The sequence below is a fragment of the Rosa chinensis genome, chromosome 6, assembly GCF_002994745.2.
Source record: "Rosa chinensis cultivar Old Blush chromosome 6, RchiOBHm-V2, whole genome shotgun sequence".
NCBI lineage: Eukaryota > Viridiplantae > Streptophyta > Magnoliopsida > Rosales > Rosaceae > Rosa > Rosa chinensis.
This window is the reverse complement of record NC_037093.1, coordinates 42,212,232-42,222,177: the sequence shown is the minus strand read 5'-3', so window position 1 is coordinate 42,222,177 and position 9,946 is coordinate 42,212,232. Positions and strand designations below refer to the sequence as shown.

The 9,946-nt window shown below is 33.8% G+C and overlaps 1 long non-coding RNA gene across 2 annotated transcripts; it reads right to left on the bottom strand.

Moving 5' to 3' along the window:
* Positions 1–2,890: 2,890 nt before the first annotated feature.
* Positions 2,891–6,759, bottom strand: LOC112173813. 2 transcript variants are annotated; one of them, XR_005801392.1, is made up of 12 exons: positions 6,723–6,759; positions 6,411–6,560; positions 6,289–6,331; positions 6,138–6,167; positions 4,981–5,085; positions 4,767–4,895; positions 4,623–4,684; positions 4,405–4,540; positions 4,232–4,292; positions 3,631–3,749; positions 3,421–3,481; positions 2,891–3,100 (listed from the first exon to the last, which is right to left on the bottom strand). It is a non-coding gene; the product is annotated as an uncharacterized LOC112173813 (long non-coding RNA). The 2 variants fall into 2 exon arrangements; XR_005801391.1 differs by having other exon boundaries at positions 6,411–6,749.
* Positions 6,760–9,946: the final 3,187 nt, after the last annotated feature.

Sequence of the window (9,946 nt, the reverse complement as noted above, 5' to 3'; positions counted from 1 at the left end):
TAGCTCATCATTGGCTACTTAATACTTGTTCGTGCAAGACATGTTAGTTTTTTCAGTTTCAGTAGATGATGGCTTCTATTTAAGTGTGAATATGCCATTAGGTAAAGGTCTCCAGTGAACTCTACTGGCTCGTCATTGGCTACTTAGTACTTATTTGTTACTGTAAGACATGTTAACTGACTTTAAATTTCAGTGTGGATGATGATTTCTATTTCAGTGTAAATATGTCATTAGGGAAAAGTCCCCAGTAAACTTTACTGGCTCATTATTAGCTACTTATTATTTATTTGTTCGTGTAAGACATGTTAGCTGATTTTAATGTTAATGTGGACGATGACTTCTATTTTACATCTTCCGTAATTGCACTTTTTCTTTGATTATTGCTTTGTTATACACCTATTGTTTATTGAATTTCTACATAGTATTAATGACATTATGATTGTTTTTTCATGTAAAAATAAACGAACAGTTGTATTAATGAAGTCTCACTTGACCTTTAAGGAACACTTCCTAATGTTGCGTTTGGATGAGACAATATGAAATTATCGAGAAATTTTGAAATGATGGAATCTAGATTTTATCAATTCAATTTATTAATGATATTTTCTTACCTCTTCAATTACCAGATTTCATAGATTTTAATTACGATTTCAATACATTTTCTTTCCATTTTTGTGGATCCAATTTAATTTTTGACTTTTCTAATTAACTTGTTAGTGTAAGGTAAACTAATCTTCCATTAATTTTATTAAATTCATTTATTAAAAGAGTTGAATATTACTTCAATTTATCAAATTTGATGGGTTATAATTAAGATATTAATATATTTTGTTTCCATTTTTGTGGAATCAATTTTAAATTTGATTTTTTTTTAATCAAATTTTTTTTTAAAATTTTGTGTGTTAGAACTATGACATTAATATATATATATATATATATATATATATTTATACCATATTAATTCTACATCGAATATACATATATAAATTTCTGTACAAATTATATATATACATATATAATATAATTATATATATATATATGTTTGTGAATATATATATATATATATTTATACACACAAACACATTTGTATATAATTTTTTTTTGACGAATTATATATATATATATATATACATATTCACAAACATATATATATATATAATTATATATATAACGAAAAAAAGAAAAAGAAAAAGAAACTAAAATAATATATTTTATTTTTAGATGAAAACCAAAATAATTTAGAGCCATTAGATTTTGGAAGGATAAGATAGACTTTTTACTCAAGAATTACATCACATGATTTGGCAAATAGGTGATGTGTGACTGTGTGTAGGTGACATAACATGACACCTAGAATTGCGGCCACAAATCTTAGGCCTCATTAAGGCCACAAATCATTTTCCAAAAGTTAATTAGTTGAAGCTAGCTAGCAGTAATTTATTTTTTCATCAATGATATTGTACAGTCTAATAATCTAATATCAAATTGACGTGCAAGTTGTTGACATTCAAGATATACTGTCAACTTAAAGCATCAATCATAAAAAAAAGACTAGGTAAAAAATTTCTAGAGAGTAACATCACAAAGAAGTAATAATTTCATCCATTGGCATGTACAATTAATTGACCCATATAGACTGAAATAGGTAAATGACATATACTACTTTTCTTTTCTTTCTCTTCCGGTTCCAATAAGGAATTAATCTAAGGATCCTAGCGGACCAAAAGTATATTTGGAGAAGTTATTGAAAGATGAGTCGCCCAGTGGTGGCGGACGCAAGAATTTATGTTCGTGGGGGCGAAAAAAACCTTGAAAAACCACAAAATAAAATTTCAATGAATGAAACAAGGCTTCAATTAATAAATTTTCTAGCAAATAAAAAAATAAATTTTTGATAATGCATTTCGCAAGGAGGAGATCACATGTTCCAACTTTACCTGTTTCTATTCTATCAACTACCAAAAATATTGACATCTGTCCTATTACTGAAGCATGACTTCCATTAAATCCTTTTAAACAAATAAGCAAGAAAAATACACAATCATGATTCTGTTACGATCGACCTGCGGCTAGCTCCTCATCTTCTACACAAACCCAGCCATTCATCCATTGTCCAAAGAATCCATCAACTCAAAATCTCACATATATATCTCTTCATGACAAACAACCATTACCATAATTGAGTAATCGAGAACTAAATCCATTTGAACAAAGACATTTAGAGAATTTAAGGGTTCTGTGCTTGATTTATCGATAAAGCACCAGTGTTTGCGAATCGATTAGTAGGTTTTGTTTTTAGATTGAAAATCATCAATATATGGTTATGTTTGTTAAATCTGTGCCGGTCCAATTAATTTGCATTAGGATCAAATGGATTTGGATTTGGATTTGGTTTTGGAATGAAACCACGACCTGGACAAAGTTGAGACTTGGAGGAGTCGGCCTGGACGAAGGTGGTGGCATCACTGGCGTGGGTCTGGGGGAAGATGAAGCCCAAGTTAGCAAAAACAAACATTTCACTGGGGGCCAAACAGTAAACCAATATTAAAATGAAGCCCAAGTTAGTAAAAACAAAATTTTCACTGGGGCCACTGCTTCCATCAGTCCCAACGTGCGTCTGCCTTGAGAAATGAACATTTTATTTTCTTTCTGTGTTTATGTTTTACTTATATGTCATGTTTGTCTCAGGTACTAGCTCGTTGCTTCCACATTTCAGAAAGGAGGAAAAAGGTGCCCAGAGATGATTCTGGAGAATAGATCGAAGCACCTTTTTAGAGGATCTCATCATTTGAAGGAAAATCTTATCCTAGTCACCACTAGGAATATAACCTGCACGATGCTGCGGGGCAAAACATTGTATTTCTTCTTCATTTTAAAAAAAATGAATTGAATGATAGTTTTAATAAACTGAAGCTAAATTGTTGATTAGTTGATTGACATTGTAAGACGATAATTGATTGAAATACACGGAATCTTATCAACAAACAGGGAATGGAAAAATAACTATTATGTAAAGCAACCGCGACAGCGTCAAAAGCTTATAAGCCGAAAATGCTATATCCCTGTGATCATGGTACCATTACATAGGTGCAACCTTGTCCTGCAAAAGCAACCTATTCAATTAATACCAACCTGCCAATATAGATTCAACTTGTGCAACACATGTGAAACTACATCAAAGTTTTCATATGTAGGAAACTAAATTTACAATCAGTAAAGTGCATCGTTGATAAGATTTTATATGAAGCAATTTTAAACAATAAAAAAGGGCTACAATTTATCATCAGCAACTCTCCTCAGTTCCACACTACAAACAAAAAGCAGTAAATTAAACACTGTAAAATTCCAAAATTGCTCAGTTTTCTATTGCTGTTCAGCTTTCCAAAAAAAAAAAAATGACGAAAATAGAAGGGATTAGACCTTGCATCATTCGTCTCTGATATTAGGAGGGAGCCTTCCAAAGTGGTTTTGAGAGCTTCAACTGAGAAACAAATAGTTATGAGGTAAAATTTAGACCATAAGCTTTAAACCACTTTATTTAGAAAGAGGATAACATTACCATGCGTTTTTTTTGCATATGCTCAAGCTGTAATCAGTCTTTAATCAATAGTTGATGAGCAAGACTCTTACTCATGCTCCAGGGTTGTTTCTGGCTTTTTCAACGCGCTAGAGCCATGGAAACTTGTCTTCTTTAGGATCTTGATGACATAAGAATTCCTTCTTAGCTCATCACCCTCCAATCCTTCTCCCTACAAAAACAGTCCGGCTAATTTCCACTGCCGATACGAAATGATACAATGCAGATTTATTAACTACAAAAACAGTCTGGCTAATTTCCACTGCTGATACGAAATGATAGAATGCACAGTTCTTCAATAAGATCGAAAACTATCTCCTACTGCCCTCAAGCAAAAAACACTACATTCACTAAATACATAAAAGAATCAAATTTTGATAATCTAATCAACAACCTTGCCCTCAAGCAAAAACACTACATTTACTCAACATACTCAGAGGAGCTTCAGCCACAACATTTTATACGTGTTAAGAAGAACAAAAAGTTGCTGCTCATACTTTGTAACTAATAAATAATAGCAGTCTCAATACACTAATGTATATAAAACAAAATACAATAATGTGGCACAGCTCACAGAATTACTTCCATGTTCAGTGTAAAATATGTCATGTTGTAGTATTCATATCATGAGTAAAAGTGGATAGCAACAATTACCCAGATTTAATCGATTCCCAAAAGCCAGCCTTGAGTGGATATGTCTTATGAATTCTGCTTCCTGCGTACAAAAATAAGAAAAAGTTTAAAACTTTTCCACTGTAGCTCACAGAAAAGGGTAATGACTAAACCCTAACATTCATTAAACTGCAAAAATGGGCTAGTATTCATACCTTTAATAAGGTTGTGGCTTAATTTCCAAGGAACAATAACTTATTTGATACTTGATGACCCAAATCAAATGAAGCCACAGGGACAATAACATTGTCAATCAACATTTCCCAGTGATGGAAGAAACATTCAGCACGTCTAAATTGTCAATACAATATATATGATAAAACTTTTCATGAGTATTAAAACGCAAAGGATTAATTTATCAAGTTCAAAGTACCTGAAATGAGGCAGTTACTGGGTTGGTACTCTTATTAAGATCAAGGATGGACACTGCTGAGCCTATAAAGTCAAAGACGAATTAGATATCGTAAACAACCTAGAACTTCAATGCCATTGGAGTGAGAAAGGGAGAGAATAAAACCTGCATTCAAAATCCTGAATTAGGTTCCAAACTATAGTAGTTGATCCCCCATTAAATTTACAGTGCTCATTCAATGTTCATGTAGCAGGCTTTGGACTTCAACTTCTGCCGGGAAGAAGCAACCGATAACTGCTCTTTCGAAAAATCGAAACCGATCAAAAATAGCTTCAGATGGAGACTTTCAGACACAGAATTGTGAGGACAAAATCAATACCTCAGTAGAAGTATCATTGGGAAGCCTGAAGACATGGCATAGAGAGCTTCCTGCCCCCAAATATATTAAAGTTATATGTGCTCTCCCTTCAAAAGGACATACGTACTGCTATATTCAAACAACAAAAAAAACAATATGCTATTTGTTTTGCGATGATCATGAACTAATAACCATATCAAACATATAAAAATATTTGATCCATTTAATCATATCTCATCAAAATTGACAAAAATTGATTCTTCAAAATTAGCCAAACAGTAGATAAAGCATAAGCTTAATTAGTCCTAGATACAAAAACAAACCGTTTAAATTTGTAATAAGCCCAATTCGATTCTCTATTGGTTATGAATTAAGATTAACTGTCAAGTAGAATTCAAAGACAGCAAATTGATTTCTAAATCAGTAATAAAACATGGATCTGTTGGACCTCCAAATGTTGAATAATCACCAAATTCATACGCTGCAGGTCTTTCTCTATTTCAATTCTTCTACATAAATCAGTTGCCAAAGATTAGCAGAACTCAGAAAATCAAATCAAGAATGAGTATCAGTACACACTTCTTAAGCACATGATCGCGGTTGTGAAGATCTACACATTGCAGCACATAATTTAGACAAACAAACACAAATGGAGTCATCAAGTTACAAATTCATTTGTAGTCAATGCATTTTCAAAGAAATGGAAACTGAACAAAACAAAGATGCAGTAAGCTTCAAAGCTTCTATGAATTGGATTAGTAAGTGCTTATGATTCTTTTCTGAATAGATACAAAATCCCATACAAATAACTCTAGAAAATCCAGACTTAATTTAATTATAATACTTCAAAGGTAAAGATTGATTTGTGAGATCGTCAAACCCATAGAGCAATCTAACCAAAACCCTGTTTCATATACCATCTTCTAAGCATAAGAAGAGTTCCTCAACAGCATATAATCTCACACCAGCTCATATCAGTTGTCTACTCTACACTTTGGCCATGGCTTTAAAATTGTACTAAAAAGTTCAAAACTTACAACTTCAAAGAAATTAATCCTCTAGAGATCTCAGAAAAAGAAACCTTATCAAAAAAGTTCTAAAGATTTAAATTTGAGCATGATTTCTCTGACAATTCTCATGCTAAATTCAACAAAAGTCTAGACAGCAATAACACTTACCAAATGAGGTCTTCTTTGCCAAATCTATTCCTGCACAAAAAAATAACATGCATCAAGTAAAAACCCAGAACCCGCCCACCTAATTACCCTAATCAAAAGCAACCGGAGAAAAGGAACAAAAGCAAAGCATCGATGATCTGACCACAATTACCTTGATCAAAATCCATATTCGCAAATCGCAAGCAACGCTCCGTCTGTTGCCAAAAAAAAAAAAATCAAAAAATTATAAAACCCCCAAAAAAGAAATTGGTGAGAAAGAGCTTGCAATAATACCTAGGTTGAACCATCAAAAACTCCTCCAAGCGACGACTCTATCTCTCGATCATGGAGGAAAACATTGATGTAACAATCGGTTGTAGCTAGGTGGCACCGATACGTACCCTCTCTCTGTTTTTCTCTCGGCTGCTTTCTTTCTGCTTCTCACTGTCGAGGAATAAGATCAGAGAGAATAAGAAATTGTGGAGGGACAATCCACTGAATAAGCCGATCAACAATCCAAAACAAACCCGGAGATGAGTTCGCTTGTTCAAAACTGATAGTATAGGGCCACAAAGAGTGAATTCCTAAAGAAATTGTATTGGGTACCTGAAATTAGAGGAGATTATGAGCAGAAAAAAAAAGAAAGAAAATCCAAATTTACAGATGAAAAGCAACGAACCTAACTCTCTCAATGTCATTTATATGGCTGTAGAAGACATGGAGGAATGAGTAGTGGCACGATTGGGATCAATGATTTGGGTATTTGGGTGTAACAGGAGATGTCAGTGTAAACAAATGCTTCCCGAAGAAAAAGATACAGTCGAAGGTTGAAGTCGGTGTAAATAGCAACATACCACAAGAAGTTCTTCCCTCTTTCCAGAAACTACTTGCTTACTGCTGAATCCCTTCTTCTTCCTCTAGTCTCTTCGTTCTCTATCTCTCTCTTTGTGCGGAGGAAAGAAGCAGACCATATATCTCACCATCGCTGTTTACCTCTCTATATTTCTGCAGAGCAAGGACGCGCAGCCACGCCAACACTCATCGGTGGCAGAAGAAGCAAACAGCTTGCGGCGACTCGGTGCCATAGAAAACGCACATGTGTCAGGGCAATTTTGTAATAGATGGATAAAAAAGGGCAAAACAGTCATTACGCACGCTTATGAACAGTAGTTGTGAACAGTAGTTGTGAACAGTATGAACAGTGGATTGACGTTTAGTATTTGTTAAATTGCTCATTCGTTAACTCATCCAGCTAGGGCGCGCAACCGATAACCTAGCCTCCATCGATCCTTCTTGCAATATACAAGAGGATTCATTTTAATCATGAAATTTTCTTGGCGATCATTGAAACTTTTTTGCATACCACAAAGTCAAATTTATACCAGACTATGATTTGAGGTAATATTGGATTAATTGGGTGTAGAAGATTTGTATGTTTAACCCCATGACTTAATTTGGCTGGTAGAGTTCATTGCTTTGTTAATTTGTTAAGTTATAACATCAATGATTAGAGAGACAGGCAACACACAGCTCATAATTAAGGATTGATCTCAACCATATATACCTTCGACATTCCCCCCACCACATATACTCTTCATGATAAAATCATCGATGAATGCCTACCTGTTTACACACCCGAATTCAGGTAAACTGACTCTAGTTTGATATCTTAATTCTCAAAGAACGTTCTATTTACCTAACAATTTTTCAGCTGAAGCTCATCCAAAAAGTCCTGTTGGATATCGATCCCTTGAATTTGCTTAAGCTTGTACCACACATTCAGGAGTTGTTCATAATTTGGGGGGCCCAAACAAACACATTAGCTAGCTCACTCCGGCTTCTTTGAGCCATTCCATCGACCATAGTACGTGCACCGCCTTCAGAAATATTGAATGAACAAACAAAGTTACTAGTTAAAAGAGTTGCAGTCTAATTGCTAATGAATAATCTTGTTAGAGTTCGTAATAAACAAGTTCCGGCCTATAGATTTTTTGAGGTTTGACCTAGCTACAATATTTGGTGGCTGTGATAGCATAGTCAAATGATCTGCTATTGAATTAAAACAAATATACACCCCCTCCTTCGACGTGTATACGCGTCTAGCTCTTTCAGTAGTTCTCCGCTACTATAGGGTTAGCATGTGAGCCGTCTGCGTCAAAATATTCATCAAATATATGTATTAGCAAATAATATATATAACGATTAGGATATAATAAAACAATTAAACTAAATTTCAGTCGATCCACGAATAATATACCATAATTAGCTGCAAATTAATTGGAAAATGAAAACAGCTATTCTATTATTCAAAAAAAAAAAAAAAAAACAGCTATTCTAAACGAAAACTGAACCTTATTATTTGTTAATGCAGACTTCATCAGAATTCAGAAACATTCTCATATGATTCCTCACTATTGACTTCCATGAACCAGCTAGAATTAGTTGAGCAATTATATATTTATATATATATATATATATATATATATATATGTTTGAAAAAGGTAGCTAGTAATTGTATTCGTCCTAGAAGATTCTTCCTAACAAAGTCAAATTTATACCAGAATTTGATTGAGTTTTAAACAGATTTCAGTTACAAGACATTTGGAAAAGCAAAAAAAAAATCCACAATGCAGATTCCTAGCTATATATATAAATCTCTACGTACAAAAATATAGAATCCTCATCAATTGGGAAAGATCGAGTTTCAAAGTTCAAAGTTTAAACAAACTAATAGAGAGAGATATTGCTTGATTACTTGAGATGGAAGCGAGCAATTCATCATCATCTGAAAAAAGAAAGCAGAACCGAAAGGCATCGCTAAAGAAAGCGCTCTTTGGACGTTTCAGATCAGCCAGGATTCATCAGAAGAACAAGAGTAGCAGAATCAATGTACTATCGAAGGCTGCTTCCATTGCAAAGGTGAACAGCCTTGACGGTATTGATGTACTCTCCCAGTCGAGTCAGGAAGACAATGGGGCTGCAGTGAGGTTGAAGATTCTGGTAAAGAAGGTGGATTTGGAGCAATTTCTGGAACTCATGAGGAATAATAACGACGATAATAACAGTGACAATAGCCATAGTAACCACCATGACAATGACAATGGTGATGATGAGGAAGATGAAGAAGCATCATCGTGGAAAGAGGAGCGCCTAAATCAGTTGCGGAAAAAGCGTAGGCGCCAAACTTCTTGGAGTCCTACTCTGCAAACCATCCCGGAAGAAATTTTAGCCTGACCGATCAACTATATTTTAATTTAGAGTAATTTACCAATAAGGTAAACTCCCAATACTTATGTGCAAAGACATTTTGAATCAGACACCGTGCTGCGGTCAATTTAAATTCTGCCCAACAAGAAATAAACATTAAAGTTTTCATTAATTATGAAATTGCCATCACATCTTTAAATTGACTTATAATTAACGAATTGCCACCATATTTTAAAATTAACCAATAATTACTGAATTGCCACTACAACGTTTGGCTCAACCATTTCCATCAACAATACTATTGTCTAACAGTAACATTCACATCAGACAAAAAAAAAACAGTAACATTCACAATCTTACTGTATTGCATTAACTTTTTCAATGTTCACTTCATTGATATCCCAAAAATACTTTCAACTTTTTTAGCAAGTAAATGTTGATATTGATTTTGTACTACAACATAGAATCTTCTCCTTTGTTATATTTGTGGTCTTTATCATTCTTCTTGACCTTGAGTTTTTGCTTATTTGTACTTCCTCCTTCCTGTTTGCACCTTCTACATGTTATCCATAGTTTATGAACATTTCTTGGTAGGCATTGTGTGAAACTGCAAATAATGAACT